The sequence below is a fragment of the Peromyscus eremicus genome, chromosome 4, assembly GCF_949786415.1.
Source record: "Peromyscus eremicus chromosome 4, PerEre_H2_v1, whole genome shotgun sequence".
Taxonomy (NCBI): domain Eukaryota; kingdom Metazoa; phylum Chordata; class Mammalia; order Rodentia; family Cricetidae; genus Peromyscus; species Peromyscus eremicus.
The window spans coordinates 76523898-76541614 of record NC_081419.1 but is presented as its reverse complement, the minus strand read 5'-3'; the positions used below and the strand labels follow the sequence as shown (position 1 = coordinate 76541614).

Sequence of the window (17717 nt, the reverse complement as noted above, 5' to 3'; positions counted from 1 at the left end):
GAATTCACACACACACATGTATGCATGCACACCTGCCGTATACCCTGAAAAAAACAAAAACAAAAACAAAACGCAGTGCTCTTAGGCATATAGTTTTTCTGTTTATGGAGAAGTAGGGGCTTGACATTATAATTAGCCTTATCCAGAGAGTGAGGCCAAATCATTTAGCGTTCTTAGTAACTTTCCTGTTTGAAGAACAGGCGATTGGGAAAGGGGTCAGAAAGCAGGAAGGCATATGAAAGTATTACCTATCTCAGCGCTGCTTGTCTCGGCCATGCTCTCCCTGGACTCTGCCTAGCGAGCATCTCTTGCTCTGGGAACCCAGGGTTGAGGCTCATGCAGTGAGGAACTGAGGCCTGCAAACCGCCTCCTTCCTCGGAGGCAGAACCTCCGACCTCTAGAGAGTCTGAACGCAGCAGTAGCCGGGCCAACAGCTAACTGCAACCTTGTTATGGGTTGAAATCTACCTGACAGGCTCACGCTTTGACCACTTGGTCCCCAGCTTAGGGGGCTGTTTTGAATGTTGTGGAACCTTCAGGAACTGGGACCCTGGCTAGCAAATGTCCCTATTGGCAGGCCTTTGAGAGCTATACTACTTCTGGTCCTGGCCTGTGTGCTTGGTGTCTAGTCGGCTACCGTGTATATATACCTTGCCTGTATATCACTGCCACCATGCTCTGCCGCGTTGGATACAACTTCTGAAACCTCGAGCCAAAATGAGCCTTCCTCCTCTGAGTTGCTCCTGTCCAGTACTGTGTCGTAGTGACACGACAGGGACCAATTCAAACCTCTTGAGACGTCCAAGGCAGAACCACTCAGCTGAGCCACCCCAGGGTTTCCGGCCTTGAAATACTGTGTAAGATTTTTAAGGGCAGCCTTCCCATATCCTGAATCAAAGTGGCTGCAGGCTGTGAGCCTCCACCCCAAGGCACTAACCACTGCTTGCCAGCTGCTAGGGAAGGCTCACATCCCAGCGGAGCAAAGATGGAGGCCAAAACAGCCACCTCCACTGGCATGTGCGGAGCTCTCTTTGCTGGGTATTACATCTACTTCAACTGCAAGATGGGGAGTGACTCCAATGTCAAGAACTGACTTCCAGAGCTAAGAAAGAAACAGAAACCTGTGCAGGAGGGAGCTAGGCTTTCCCTATCACCTGACTTTAAAGATGCCATTTTTAACTTGAATAAACACAGCTAGGTGAAGAGTTACCAGGGAAAGATGAATGTGCCAAGGGCGTGGAGTGCCTGAGGCATGCCACGGCAGTGTGTGGGCAGTCTCAGCAGCTGCTGCAAGGGTCATAGCTGTCGCCGCCGCCGCCGCCACCACCAGTCTTCCAGATGCCACTAACCAAACTTCTAACCATTAGTGAGCAAATTGTAAGAGCTCAGCGCTTGGCTGGAAGTGATGTGGAGTGTGCCAGATATCAACACGATAAAATGTCAATTAAAATGCTTCCAAAAATTCTAAACTTGGAAGCTGAGCAGCTGTGTGGGAATAAGGGCAGACGTGCTTGTTATAGACTGTCCTGCACCGAAGTCTACCAAACTGAATGTTTGCTGTGAACAGATTCACTTCTCTGTTTTATTTATTTCCTATGGAAAGTGCATCTTGACAGAGCTCTTTAATTGATAGATACACTGTAAGTTATCAGACTATCGTGGGTTTCATTTATTTCTTAGGACATGCAATTACGATGTAAATGCAGTAGAACACGTCTCTCCTGGTTTCATCTCTGTTGCTGCTACAATTATGCTGACAGAAAGCAATAGACAGGAAGAGAGGGTTTGACTTACAGTTCCAAGTATCAGCCCATCGTTGAAGCAGGAGCTTGAGACCATGGTTACACCTCATGCACCAGGAGCCGAGAGAAAAACAAATGCACCTATTCTGTTTGCTTGCTGCTCACACCCAGCTACCCTTCATCTTCCTTATGCATTTCAGTGCCCAGCCCATGAAACGGTGCTTCCCACATTCAGAGTACATCTTCCATCTCAATTAACAACCAAGACAACCTCCCAGAAATCTGCACACAGGCTAACCCAGGCTAACCCAAGTGAGGGAATTCCTCCATTGAGACCTCCCTTCTCAGATGGTTTATTGGCTGCAGCATGTTGACATCTGAAAACTAACCACCACAATTACTTAGGTTAAAAACTGCCACTGACTAGTTTCAAAAGATTTGGGGATGCCAAAGTGTGGAAGAAAGCCACAGAATGCTGTAAGTCAGAATACTGGCTAGAGCTTGTTTGTGTTTGTGAAAACTAAGCATTGGAGATCATAAAACGATTACTACAGCTTTTTTTTTTTTTTTTTTTGACTCTAACATCTTGGGCCTTTGAAAGCTGGAGAGGGAAGAGGAGAGAGACACTGGGGATTAGCATGTATTGAAAATGCCGGGAAGCAATAGATCACTCTTGGGGTAGCGTCTCCCGATTCCCATTATAGAAATGACAGACTGAAGGTGTCTGTGTCTTGTCCATGTCCTAAATGGCCCGGTTGCTAAGATTAGTTGAGTTCAGAGCACACCATGGCCTCCTTTTTCATCCACTGTCCCCAGCAGTGACAAAGAAGCAGCTGGGAACACAGCAGCATTGTCCCTGGACTTGTACACAGGCCCCCTTTGTTTCTCTCGTACATGTTCAAGGCTGTGACAATAGCCCTGAATAGCAGTGTGTCCTCCTTTCTCCAATGTCTCACTTGTTTATCGGTGCTGAGATTGGCGAAACAATGATTTCCTGCCAGGAGGGGGCACTTTTTCATATTCTGTTTCCCTTTCCATCAGTCTTCAGGGTCAGTGAGTGGTGAGTGAGGACCAGAGAGATCTGGACTGCCAAAAAGGTCACCATCTCAGGAGACTGGCAGGACAGGATACCTCGCCTCTCCTGTGCAAGGTAGGAACCACCATGGACGAAGGAACCAGACAGGTAACCTGGAGAGAGGCTGAGAGCCTAGGGAGGGGCCACTACAGGCAATGGTTGAGTGCGTAGTCCAAGGATGGGACTCTGGGTTGGACACACCCTATTTACTGGAGAGACACCTCTGACTTACACACAGAGAAAAGCAACTGTAGGCAAGTTTGACAGCCTCCCAGCAGGGAAGCAGAGCCGGGTCTGCTGTATCCATGGGTTTCACATCTGAGAATGTAACCAATGCTGGGTTAAAAATTATCATTTAAATTTCATCTGTCCTGAGCAGGCACAGACGGTTTCCCTTGCCCTTGTTTTCATTGCCCATGCACAGAACAATAAATAGTTACAGAACCCTTGTGTCATACTGGATAGTGGGAGCAATCCAGTGATGACTTAAAGTATGTGGGAAGATATGCATAGTTTTTTGAAAAAGGCTATACCATTTTTAAAAGAAGGGCCTTGTGCATTCTCAGATTCTTGGTGTCCCTAGAGGTCCTGAATCCAATCCTCTGCTGATAATAAGAGGCAGCTATGCCTTTTAAAAACATTTTTAAAGATTTATTCATTTCATTTTATGTGCAAGGGTGTTTTGCCTCGGTATATGGCATGTTCTACCCAATGACAACATTCTCTCCAAGTTGAAGCATATGCCCCAAAAAGGGGGTGGGAGAGAAGCTCCCAAGTCTCACGTGGTAAACAGGAGGTTACAGTGTTTAGGAAGAATGGAAGCTTGGAAGAGTCTTGAGGCCCCCTACCAACAGTATAAAAGAGAGTAAACAAACAAACAAACAAACAAACAAACAAGTAAACAGCTGATGCCTCTGAGACCTTTGAGTGACCAGAATCTTCAGGGGCATGTAGGTTTATTGAAGTAACCGTTTCTAAATAGTAGTTGTTACTATTAAGCTCTTACGGTATGCACATATAGAAATCACTCTATTATCTCACAGTGCTAATAGTGAGATAACACCAAACACTTACACAGTCATGTTTCCCATTATTGCATAACTCAAACCCAAGAAGTCTGGTTTAAGAATCTGTTCTCCACCAGGAACTCCTCATGCTGCCGATAAACTGAGAACATCTCTTTGAGAGGTCATGCAGTGTAATGCTAAGTCTGTGTACTGACTTTGCCCTGGTTGGATACTGCTTTAAAGAGTTTTGCATTTATTTCATCATCTATTCTAGATGATAACTTAGTCAAGTAGATACTTTATTACCCCCAATAGACAAGGAAACAGAGGCACAGACAAGCGAAATCTTTCACCTAGTGTCATATGACTTTTAAATGAGGGAGTCAGATTTGAACTCAGTTCTCATTGGAGCATTATGTGAATTTGAGGATTGCTCCACTTCCCTCCTGGCTAGGAGTCAGTGTCCCTCAACACTGACTCCGGTGTGTTTAGAGGGTGGCATTTACTCCTCGGCTTTATAGAATTTCTGTACCCGAACTGTCAGCTGGAGGAATGAGCAGATAGGAAATGACTGGACTGGGGCCATCAGCTTTGTCTGGTATGAGGAAGGTGAGCTTCTCCAGTGGTGACAGGGAGGCAAGAGTATTGACTGCTCAGTGAACGATGCCTCTTGCTTGACTGTAGATGGACTGAGGAGCTGTATACATGAGATAATAAGTTTTCTTATATAGCAAACACACAGGACTTGGGGAGTATATTCAGGAAGCCGGCTGTATTTCTGCCCATCACTCTATCTAACTATTCTCTGTAGGGCCCCACTCTTGTCCTAGGATAAGAGTTAAAGGAAATCTGTAATTTTCCTGGATGATTTTCAGGAACCAAAAATTTCTTAGTTACTTAATACTTAGTATTACTTAATAACCAAAAATACTTAGTTACTTAATTGTGTCAATGAAAAAAACTGATAAACTCAGTCCTGTGGGAGGGATGCCAGACTTCCAACACCATCTGGGGTGGAAACCTCTCCACCACCTCTCATAGAGTCAATGTTATGCTTTTATCTGACTCTTGGGAGGTCAGCGAAGGAAGCAGAAAAGCCATTAAAGTTTCGGTTTGGTTCCTGTTGTGGTGTGTTAGTTAACTTTCTGTTGCTTGGGCAAAATACCTGAACGAATCAACTTTTAAGGAGCCAAGTTTCATTTTGGCTTATACTTCAGTGGGGTTCCTCATGGCTTATACTTCAGTGGGGTTCCTTGTGGCTTACACTTCAGTGGGGTTCCTCATGGCATAGTCACAGGGTGGAAGAGGGCTGTTCATGTCCCAGCAGCTGGAAGGCAAAGAGGAGAGATGTTTTAGATGGGATTCTCTAGAGGAAAATAACCAAGGGTGTGTGTGTGTGTGTGTGTGTGTGTGTGTGTGTGTGTGTACAGAATACATATCAGAGTTTATTAAGTCAGCTTGAAAATAGTAACAACAGTCAAACCACACCTGAGTCACTGAGAACCCAGTAGTGACTAGGTACTGGGTGTATAAACTGGCATCAAGACCACTCCATGGCATGGTTAAGGGGAAGGTTTTTATTGTAGACATGAGGGAGAGAACAGCCAGAGACATCTGGAAGGATCTAGAGCAGAGTGAGAAAGAAGTAAACTGAAGATGGCCAGGAGAGAAGCAGGAGCAGAGCAGAGAGGGAGAGTTCAGGAGATCTGAGGGAGGAGGGGACAGAGAGGAGGAGGAGGAAGAGGAGGAGGAGGAGGAGGAGGAGGAGAGAGAGAGAGAGAGAGAGAGGAGAGAAAGTGAGAAAGAGAGTGGGGCTGAGCAAGGAAGACAAAACAGCCATAGGCAGAAGAGAGAGCAAGCACAGCTGAAATAGCAGGGTTATAAGGAGAATGAGTAGCTGGGGAGGAAAGCCCAGGAGCTGGGGAAATTTACAGTATGGGAGAGGAGGTGAGAAGAGCTTGGGTGCTAGCATGGACTCTGAAATGTGCAACAGTTACTTGGGATACTCAGGGAGCCTGGAGTCCAGCATGTGCTTTGGTGTGCTATTAGGCACCACAGATAGTCATTTGTCCCTCTGCCAGTGACAGGGAAATGGCTCCTTTGGTAGAGGAGAACCAGCTTCACAAGCTCCTGAGGAGTGCTGGCTTTTGTCTAACCACCAGAATTCAGGGGAAATGGAGTTTCCTTTGCATCTAACACTTGAGACTGGCACCTCAATGGTTGGAGTAGTCCTACAATGGCAGTCTCTCCCTGGAAAGCAACAACTGGTAGTTTCTTAGTCCATAAAGTGAGTGTCTCGGTAGTTCTTATGTAGTGCTGGAAGTCCAGAAGTTTCTCTGGTCCCTATGGCACAAAGAAAGCTTGGAAATGCTGGTTCTGCTGTTGGTGAAGACATCAGCAGCAGCCACAACAACAACAGAACAGATCAACTTGAGGCCGAGAGAAGGCCAACCTGGCAAACAGCAAGACAATCTTCCTTCTGAAATACCTTTTTAATCTGGGCTGCTACCACAACCAGCGTGTGTCTTCCCAGCTCAATCAAGGCTATCAGGACAGTTCTTTAGGTGAGGCTCCTTCCTCCGGTGGTTCTAATGTGTGGCAAGTTGACATTAAAACCAACCATAATATGAGAGGGAGAAGCTAAGCTCCAGACATCCCATCAAGGACCTGATCCCAGCGACCTTTCCTTGAGAGGCCCAAGGTCCCAAAGCTTCCACCCTAATTCCAATACTGCCTCAGGCTGGTGACTAAGCCTTTAGTATATGGCCTTTAGAGGATACCTAAGATCTAGATGGTGACATCAGCTGGACCCTAGGCTTATCTTTTAGCATGATCTGTGGGCACTTCGGACAGTGCACTTCTTTGTAAACTTTGAGGATCTCTGGACTCCCCAGGAAGTGGCTGCCTAAGTCTCCCTCCTAAAGCATCAGAGACAGGACTGCCACAGACATACCACAGACTTGGGGATTAAACAACTTAAATGTTGAACTAGAAGCCCAAGGCCAAGGGTAAGCCTTGCAGGTGCCTGACTCCCTTTCTGTTCTCCCGTTGTCTACCTTTCGTGTGTATACATCCCCGGTGTACACTGCTTTGGGATCTACACTAAGGACTTCATAGTTTAACATAATCAACTTTTAAAATAGTGATTTAGTGTGTGTGAGTGTGTGTGACAACTTGTGTGAGTCAGTTCTCTCCTTCCACCATGTGGGTTCCTGGGATTGGACTCAGGTCATCCAGGTTGGCAGCAAGTACAATGACTCACTGAGCCATCCTCCTGGTCCACAGTCAGCTTTTTAGAAGTCCTTTTTCCTTATACAGCTGTATCTAGAGGCACTGGGCACAGAGGCTTCAGCTTGTAAGTCTGGAAGGCACACATTCAGCATCTAACAGGTACTGACAGCTTCTTTGTGCAAAAGAGTTTCTACTCTACCCAAAGCGCTTGAGAAGGTGAGGCAGAAGGATTGCTGTGAACTGAAGGCCAGTCTAGGCTATGGAGTGATCCCCTGTCTCAAACAAACAAATGAAACAAAACCAAGTCAACAAGGAACTAGAGTCCACGAGTTGTCTATGGCATATCTCAGACTTATGGAAAATAATTTCAGTTTATCCTGGCAAGCCCAAAGCTCACTACTCCTCATTATTCCAGCTGGCTACCTCCTCTCTGTCTTCTTTTGGGTTTCTAAAGCGTGGTACAGACTGAAGTCCTCAGTAACATCTCAGCTCGAGGGACACTCTGTTCCTCTGAAGCCACTCTTTGCAGACAAAGTGGTCGGTTGGAGCTGAGAGCATACCCACTGCTTTCCCCAAAGCTCCTCCTGTTCTCTCCCAGCTGTTTCCCTGGTCCAGCCTCGCCTGCATGCTGGAGGCAGTAAAGGAAAGGGAAAGGAGTTTCATGTCACCGCTGCCCTTCCTTCTGCACCCTGGCATCACAGCTCGCTTTGGAATGTGCCGGCTATTCGGTTCAAACTGAGACCAAAATAGCTTCTACATCCTGTTCCCCAAACAACACCTCATTTTGCTTTCACAGAGAACCCTAGGATATTATTATCCACAGATGGGAAAAGCACCTGGAGCTAGGAAAGGTTAAAGAATTCACCCAAGATGGGGTGTTCTGCTAAATGGAAGAGGAAAGAGAACAGTCCAGATTTAGCTCGTATCCATCCACCCTTCTCTGGGCCATCAGCATCTGAGACTCTTTCAGCTTTTTTTTTCCCCTGTCACAGTTAGGTGTGCACTGCATGAATGTCCTCCCTTGCAGAACATTCTGAAGGTAAAGGTCATCACTGCCTGTGATATCGGGCTGCTGACAGGCATGACAGGTGCATCAGGAGAGTCCTCCACTAGAGTGTGAGATGAGTTTCTTATTCCAAGGAGATGTCTTTGAATTTTGAAAATCCTCTTCTCCTCCCCACAGTTGAAGTTAAAGGCTGGGATAATGAATGGGAGAGGAGTGTCTCTTTGTAGGAGCCCATTAAAGCAGTGACATTAACTCAGGATCCTAACGGAGGCAGAAGGGCCATGCCACCGCACTGTTTCTTAGAAGCTTATTACCTAGAGGGCTTCAAACTATAAAACTCTGCTTAAAATTATGCTTTAAAAAACAAACAACGGCCAGGAAAAGGCGCAAAGCTACACAGAGAAACCCTGTCTCGAAAAACCAAAAAACAAAACAAAACAAAACAAAACAAAACAAAACAAAAACAAAAACAAAAAACCAAACAACGGGCTGGAGAGATGGCTCAGAGGTTAAGAGCACTGACTGCTCTTCCAGAGGTCCTGAGTTCAATTCCCAGCAACCACATGGTGGCTCACAACCAACCATCTGTAATGAGATCGGGTGCCCTCTTCTGGCCTGCAGTCATATATGCTGTATACATAATAAATAAATAAATATAAAAAAGATTATTTAAAAAAACTCTGCTTAAAATTATGCTTTAAAAAACAAACAACAACCAAACAAATCCCATTTTTTTAAAAGATAAAAAGGTCATGGCTGCTTTTGCCCTGCCACCCTGACAAAGGGAGACCATAAGTTTCTCTGGCAGCATTTGGAAACTGTATGCCCAGGGGGTCATCCAATGGCACTGTGGGACTGGGTTGGGGGTTGGGGGTGGAGCTGAGATCCACACAACAAAACTGAAACAGGCTGGGCTGCAGCTGACAGGGACAGGGAGAAGGAGAGAATGCATTTTCTGTTCATCTGTCCAGCGGTTCTGCTCTTACCATGCCAGGGGCTTGGTGAACCTTCACTAGGAAAGGGCAGGTAGTTAGTGAGTGACTTATGAGCTACTCTCTGGGCTTTCAGGGGAAATGTTGGTACTGGAAGGGGCACATCTGTGGTGGCTTGAAAGAAAATGGCCTCCAAAGGGAGTGGCACTATTAGGAGGTGTGGCTTTGTTGGAGTCGGTGTGTCTTGTTGGAGGAAATGTGTCACTGTGGAGGAGGACTTTGAGGTTTCCTGTCCTCCTGATACCACCCAGTGTCTCAGTCCACTTCCTGTTGCCTGCATATCAATGTGCAGCTCCTTGTCCAGCCCCAAATGTAAATACTGATACATCCCATGAGTGTGAATTTCAGGAACATGCAGAGAAATAAGCCACACCTCCAATATCCCAGACTGTAGACTGTATATGATGCATCTGAAAGGCCAGTTCACAGAGACAGCAAGCACAGCAGTGTCTGGATTAACCTCAAGTGGACATGAGGGGTCCTGCTGGGTCATTGACAATGTGCTCAAACTAGACTATGGTGGTGATGGCGCATGTTGGAAAGTTAACTAAAAATCATTGAATTACACAGTTAACATGAATTAATTTTATGTTCCATGAATAAGACCTCAATGAAGTTAGCTAAAAACTCAGTGACGGGAAATGTAATTCCCAGGGGTCAAGAGCGAGAGTTCTTGGGGTTCCAGAAGTCAGTTCTTCATTGAAAATGAATGATAACGCTAATGTGAGGAAGGTAGGTATGTACATCTGGGCTCCAAATGTCTGCAGAGCTCTGTTCTGTGCCAGGCCCTGGGTTGACCTTCACAGATACAGGGACAGACTCTGGTGCCTGTCTGTCAATCTACTTTCTGTGTCTGTGCCATTTGGGAAGTGCTGGGAATGAACAGTCTAGACATTCTCCGGGCTTCTGAAGTCTGGCACAGACGGCAATATCAAGGGTCTAGAACGGCAGCTGGCACTTTGTGCTACGTTCACATGTGTGTTGATACACACAGTATATGGTATCGAAGGGTTTAGTTTTGCTTTAATTCTTTTTTTTTAATTCAGGGTTTCACATATTCCAGGCTGGCCTGTGACTCACTGTGGCCAAGGATGACTTTGGATTTCTGATTCTCCTGCCTCTGCTCCCTGACACTGGGATTACAAGACATGGGTCACCATTCCCGACTTATGCAGCATGGGGATGGGATCCAGGATTTCATACAAGCTAGGCAAGCACTCTCTCAACTAAGCCAAGGCACTGTTTTTAAGATGAGCACAGTGTGTCCTGGTGAGGCTGGGTCCCCTGACTAAGATTACTGAGGTTGAGGGAGGAGCCCGTGTGACCTAAGCTAGTGCCTGACCCTGCTCTCTGAGCACCCAAGAAGACTCAGTAGACAATTTGCAGGCATTTCCTCAGGTCTCAGGGTGATGGTCTGGGTCACACCCCATTTCTGCTGACTAACAATACCTTCCTCCCACATATGCTAATGAGCCACACTTCAGTGCTTCAGGTGACCTGCTTCCCAGCCAGCAGGACACAGCTGACAACCTCAGGAAGTCCAGACAGGCACAGGAAACCAGAACAGCCTCTAACAGAAACCTGGGGACATCTTGTTTGTGCCAAAGAACTACAGCAACCCACTGCTGTGCCCGTTGGGAGAATATTCTAGTTTCAGTCCCAGAGAGTGAATTGGGGACCACAGCCTCATGCTTCTCCATCTGTGACTCAGGAGGAGGTTTCTGCGGGTCCCGGCAAGGCCGGCATTTGTTCCCCTTCAGTAGCAGCTAGAGGTGGAACTCGGTTGTTCACCCCTCCTTCACCCTGAGCTGTTCGCTTTGTTTGTCACTACAGTCCCCGAGTGGAGGAGGAGATGCTGCAGACAGTAGGCACTCAATAAATGCACAGAACTCAACAACAACCATCTGTTTAGTCACACTGTATGGTAAACAGTAGGTGCTATTATAGTTTCTCTTTTAACTCAGGGAGGTGGGTTAACCTGTCCACAGTCACAGAAGGAGCCTGGCAGCCAGGTAGCCTCCTTCTGAAGCCTGTAGAACGCATCATCTCTGCCTTCCTGATTAAAAATACAAAAATAAAAATTAAAAAAAAGACAAACAAAAAAATGAGTGGATTCTCATTTTGGAAAGGGAAAAGTGAGAGGCTGTGGAAGGTGAGCGTGTGCACGCGCGTGTATGGAATAAAGAGAGAATCCTTCCTAGTTGGAGAGACTGAGGCACAGTAATTACTCTTCAGCAAATGTGAACAGAGTTGAGTGCTGGGCATGAAAAATAGGATGTGTCTGTGCCTCTCAGAGCAGACACAGCACACAGGAAGAATAGCACAGGGGGTTTAATAGAAAGTTGGAGAATAATCAGAGGAACATGAATGAGGACCAAGTATTCAGTGATATTGGAGAATCAGTTGTTTCAAGTTGCCTTTTAGTTGGGAGAACAGCCCTTTGCTTTTGTCTTTTCGAGGATGTAAGTTGGAAAACTCATGAGGAAATCCATGATGTCTGTAATTTACATGAAAATAATATTTATAGAGAGAGATGGAGAGAAAAACAACAAGTGTTGAAAACATTCTCAATTGCCGGGAGAGCATGAAAGTTTGGGTTTCACACTGAAAACTTCAACTTCAGAATGTCAAGGGCATGGATGGGAAAGCCGGGTTCTTCAGGGGCGCTGAAGGACACAAGTGACATAAATATCTTAGAGAAAATACGGCCTGAGACTCGAGAGACAGACAGCAGGGGATCGGGAATGTGGGAAAGCTGAGGGAATGTTCCAGGCACAGGGAACAGGGTCTGTAGGCCTGGTGGCCCATCTTCCTACAGCAACAAACAGACGTGTGATATGAATGTGGACTGGGAAGCAAGGGCTTAGTCACTGAAGGGTGATAGGCAGGAAGATCAGGTCCCACAAGGCTTGGAGATGTGTGTGTGTGTGTGTGTGTGTGTGTGTGTGTGTGTGTGTGTGTATGTGTGTGTCTGTCTGTCTGTCTGTCTGTCTGTGTCTGTGTGTCTGTGTGTTTCCGGGAGTGATCTGGATTTGCTTCTCAGCACACTGTAAGGAGGGGGATATGTTTCCGAAAGTGGCCAGCTAACAGATAACGGGGCTCCAAGGCCCCACTGGCTCCAGTTCCAAACACCTAATCTATACCACTTCATTTAGTCTTTGCTGTGCTCTTACCAACTACATGCACGTTAGAATCTCTTTGATATGTTAGCAAATCAAGCTTAGAAGGATCAGGCAACTTGCCAAGGTCACCGCAGGTTTGAAGGACGCAGGATTCGAACTGAGGCAGCCTGACTTCAAGGCCTATGCTCTCCTAACCACTGCACCACAGTGCTGCTCAAGCCCACTCAGATTTCTATATGGGGACTTGGCCAACAGTTTAGGCAAGAAGCCTTCTTGTGGAACAGTGAGTCCAGGCAGCTGGCAGTGGAGCTGAACGGGAGCAGTAACAGTGGGGAGGGAGACACAGGGGAGGGAAGAGAGGAATTTCAGAGCAATATCAACCAACAATTATTCATGCCTGAAGTAGAAGAAGAGGCCAATTTGTTCCCCACTGAAAACCTGAGCCTGAGAAATTCGACAGAATAAGGGAGCATAGGAATGTTCAATTTGTTAAAAACTCAAGAACATGATAGCAAACCCTTAGCGTCCTCCTCTTCCACTGTGCAGGGTGGGTTGTTGTGCAGCCAACTCACATTCCTCTTGTCCTGGGCTCTGCTAACTATCATTATTGGTGCGACTTGTCATTTGCACTGTTTGAACCCTGTAATCTGCAGCTGCTGTAATACGGAGGTCACCCCGGACCCTCAGCTGATTGGCAACCCAGTCAAACCACACCTCCTGGTCCCTTCTCTAATCGTTCCTCGACCTAGCAATTGTAGCCTTAGCCTTGGATGGCATGATCACATACCTGTGTGTACTCACCAGAAGCCCTTGATCCGTGGGCTTCTTCAGAATGCTTAACTGGGATGAGAAATTAAGCAAATATTGAAAAACAATAGAAAGAAAAGAACATGGCCATGTCTTCTAATGCTTATTGATTTGTGGGATCTTCTCAGGCATGAAAACAAGATTCAGTGCTAGTATCTTGACATTGGATTCCTGTTCCCTTGAAGAGTGGTTTATTGATTAGGTGGGGGTTCCCAGTGGGCGGGATTCTTCCCTGGAAAATAACCAGCCTTCAGAGACAGAGCTATACTGGGAGTGAATGGCACCCATTTGAAGTGCAGAACCCTGGAGCCCAAAAGAAGCAGTGGCCTCCTTGAAAGCCATGGAGGCCACTTTTCTGTTTCCCGTCAACCATCTCTGAGTCTGTTTTTATTATTCTTTTCCCCGCTAAAGGCCTCAATAATTCCTGGTTGTTTTTTCTGTGTTAAAAAAAAAAAAAAAAAAGCAAGGGCTGTGCGGTGTCATGCACAGAGGACACGGGTCTGCAGGATAAAACACCAGCTCCCTCTTGTCATACCTCTCTCAGAAGAGACTGTTCCCTAAACAACAAGTATTTGGTCAGCTGCTATTCCGTACTACACACTATGTGAAGGGTTGGCGATACAGCTATACACAAGACGACAGCCTTGCTCTTTTTTTTTTTTTTTGGTCAGGGGAGAGCGCGAACGCAGTCCCCCACTACCACAAATTATGCAGTCGAGTTTCCCGCATTTGGGGAAATCGCAGGGGTCAGCACATCCGGAGTGCAATGGATAAGCCTCGCCCTGGGAAAACCACCTTCGTGATCATGGTATCTCCCCTGCCAGGTAAGTATTTTTTTTTTTTTTTTTTTTTTTTTTTTTTGGTTTTTCGAGACAGGGTCTCTCTGTATAGCTTTGTGCCTTTCCTGGATCTCACTCTGTAGCCCAGGCTGGCCTCAAACTTACAAAGATCTGCCTGCCTCTGCCTCCCGAGTGCTGGGATTAAAGGCGTGCACCACCACCGCCCGGCCAGCCTTGCTCTTCTATAGCTTAGTTTTTAATTGACCTTTGTAAATTTCATATCAATCCCACTCATTTCCCTGTCCCTCCATATCCACCCTTCACCCTTGCAACCTCCCCCACTAAAGAAAACAAAGAATAAAAATGATAAAAAAAAAATTAAATTTAAATTTAAAAAAATCTTGCCCTGGAAACTGCAGTGTGTCTCACAGTATACCCTTTAGTCCACTCATCTGTACCAGCAAATGTTCATGCAATGAGTCATTGGTCTGGTTCGAGGCTTCTGGCTTCTTCTACACTATCAATACTGGACCCTCACTGGGACTCTTCTCGGATACCCTGTTGTTGCCGTGTTGTGGAGATTCTGCAGCTTTGGTTCTGCAGGACCAGCCACATCACCGTGCTCCAGCAGTTCTTAGATGGGGCAGATGTTGGGGTGGGCCAACTCAAAGCCCTGAATGTGGGCCTGGGTGGTAGCTGAGTTGGTCAGGTTTCCCATCCTCCTACACCCCCACCACCAGGGTCAGCTCTCCAGCACTGCCCTGGTAAGGGGCAAGACCAGCTCACCCACTCTCACACCCTTGGGGCCTGCTTTCCTGTGCCCATGCCACCAAGGCTAGCTCTACAGCATTGCCCAGGTGAGGTGCAGGGCCCACTCTCTGGCAGCTGGTAAGGGGCCCAAGCAGCTCTCCCACACCACCCCAGTTAGGGGTGGGACCAGATTTCCCACATCCACACCTCCAAGGCCAGCTCTTCCATATTCCCCAGGCAGAGTAGGGCCAACTCTCCCATCTATCACAGGAGGTGAGGGTCCGGGCCATCTCTCCCACGCTCATGCCACCATACAGCTGGCAAGGGGTGGGGCCGCCTCTCCTGAGCTCACATTCTCCTGGCTCTGGCCCAGGCCATGTGGCTGAGGACAGGGGCATCTCAGGTCTCCTCTACCTGTCCAGGCCTAGCAATGCCAGTCGGGTCTATGGGTGTCTTCTACCCACCCAGGTCTATTGACCAAGTTGATACTCTCCCTATAGCTTATTTTTAAGACTGTATTTTTATTTTATTTTATTTATTTCTATGTACTAGTGCATGTCTTTCTCTCTGTGTTTCTGTCTCTCTCTTTCTCTCTCTGTGTGTGTATGTGTGTGTGTGTGTATGTGTGTGTGTGTGTGTGTGTGTGTGTGTGTGAATGTATGCCACATATGTGTCTGTGCCCACAGAGCACTGAAGAGGGCATTAGGTCCTCTGGTGCTAAGTAACAGGTGTTCATGACCTGCCTGATGTGGGTGTTGGGAACAGAGCTCAGGTCCTCTAGAAGGTCAGTGTGCACTCTTTTCTGCTAAGCCATTTCTCCAGCCTCTTCTAGGCAATGTTGTGACAATTTCATATATAGTTTTCCAACCCATACATTTACTAAGGTAAACACATCAATGTGTGGTTCTGTGACTGGCTTTTCACTAGCAGTGTGTCTTGAAGCTCATTCCATGTGACCCTTCCCCACCCTTTGATAAACCCTGAAAATAAACATATGGAGCTGTTGTTAATTTCCACAAACAAGGCTAGAAAGATGGCTCAGTGGTTAAGAGTGTTTGCCGTTTTTCCAGAGGACCTGAATTTGGTTCCCAGCACAAGTTTAGGGCAGCTCATGACTTCTCAGAACTCCAGTCTAGGGGATCCATCACTAACTTCTGGCCTCTGAGGGCACATGCATACATATCAGACAAGCGCTCATAGACACACATATGCACATACACATACTTTCTTTTGCACATGGCGTTGCAAGTACACCAAGTAAGCATGTATACCAAGTATTCGCGTGTGAATTAGGTAGATTTTTTGTACCTCACTTTTCCCATCTGTACAATTGCAATAGTGAAATAATGTTTGCTGGGGATGTCTTTCTGTATGCTGTCTATGTGTTGCTCTGATCGATTGATAAATAAAATGCTGATTGGCCAGTAGCCAGGCAAGAAGTATAGTATAGGCAGGATAAAGAGAGAGGAGAATTCTGGGAAGGGAAGGCTGAGTCAGGAGATGCTGCCAGCCACTACCACCATGAGAAGCAAGATGTAAGATACCGGTAAGCCATGAGCCATGTGGAAAGGTATAGATTTATAGAAATGGGTTAATTTAAGATATAAGAACTAGATAGCAAGAAGCCTGCCGTGGCCATACAGTTTATAAGTAATATAAGTCTCTGTGTGTTTACTTGGGTCTGAGCGGCTGCAGGAGCTGGGTGGACACAGGAACACTCCAACTACGAAGGTTTCTTTTCTACAGACATCAGGGAAGTACACTTCAACCCCATGTGGAGACAGATTCTGTTTCTTTCTGTGCTTATCCCTGATTTCTGGGAATCCTTCCTTACATGTCACATCATCCTAAAATCCAAACTTTCCATTTTGATATTAATAATGTTCAAGTTTTCCACAGTGAAAAATAAGTCTTTCCAATAGCAATCTCTGAAATCTCCAGAAGGAAGATGGGGCCCACAACAACGACACTACCTGGTCATAATGATGCCATTGAACAACAACAACAAAAAACCCAAAAACAAACAAACAAACAAAAGCACCACTCAGTGATCAGCTTTGGACTGCAAACTCTTTAGAACAGTTCCAGGATGAGATGGTCCATTATATTACACTTCCAGCCAGAACCTCAGATAACCTTACCCATTACTCTGAGACTGGCTGCAGACTCTACAGCTTGTCCTATTGAGACTTAACCCTTTGGCTTTCTTACAGGATTCCACAGAGATACTGTTGCCCCCTAAACAGCAGGAAGCAATTTTAAGAAAACAATGCCCCCTCTTCCAAAAGTTTTCATTTTTTCAGAGTTATAGATAAGTTGTTATAGGGTTGGGGGTGGGGACAGTAAAACTTAGACTTGGGATTATTATTTGGAAATGAAAAAAGGGGGATGGATACATATAGTATATTAAGGTAGATTATTGTATATACTAGTAAACTAATTTAGCAAACTATCAGCCTTTGATAATTTGCAGATATGGATTCTTGTATATTGATACAAATGTAAACTATTTTCCTACTCCTATTTAAGATAATTTGAATACTGATACAAATTCAAAACTATAATTGTCATATTGTACACATATGTCTACTTTTATTTGAAATTGTTTGTATATTGATATAAATGTAAAATTATATTCAACATACTGTATGTATGTTCTACCTCTGTTTAGGATATTTTGTATATTGATACATGTTAAGGATATTGTTATCATATTGCACTATACATTTCTAGCTCAGTTTAAGATATTTTGAGGTCATTGTTCTTATACTGTACATCAGTTAACAGATTGCTTACCCTGTTAATGTGAATTCTTAGTCCTTAGGTTATTTAGGTAGATAAGTCTTATAGATTAATAGTCACCCATGAGTGTCATATCTATAATTATGCTAGTTATGTTTTCCAGATTTACAGAAACATATGTCAGATGGATAGGTAATCTTCAAACACTTCATAGACCTAGAGAATATGACATTTAAATGTTTTGATAACTTAGAATTCTGTTGATGTGAGACATGATTGCTGGCAGCACTGATCTACTCCGGAGAGAAGTTGGGCTTCTAAGACCCTCTGTTTGGAAGTTTGTCTTCTTGGCACAAAACAGCCTGCTGGGCAATGAACTGCCCTTGCCTTGACTGCTGACAGTATGAACGCTGTCCTTTCTGGACGAGCAGTACATAAGGAAGAATGACTATTGAACCTTGCCAA

General features: G+C 45.6%; 1 non-coding gene and 1 pseudogene across 1 annotated transcript; one reads left to right on the top strand and one right to left on the bottom strand.

Moving 5' to 3' along the window:
• The first annotated feature begins 984 nt into the window (after positions 1–984).
• Positions 985–17717, top strand: part of LOC131907824 (mitochondrial import receptor subunit TOM20 homolog) — a 104501-nt pseudogene continuing 87768 nt past the window's right edge.
• On the bottom strand, positions 13650–13813 carry LOC131910188 (U1 spliceosomal RNA). The gene has a single exon (XR_009379044.1). It is a non-coding gene; the product is annotated as a U1 spliceosomal RNA (small nuclear RNA).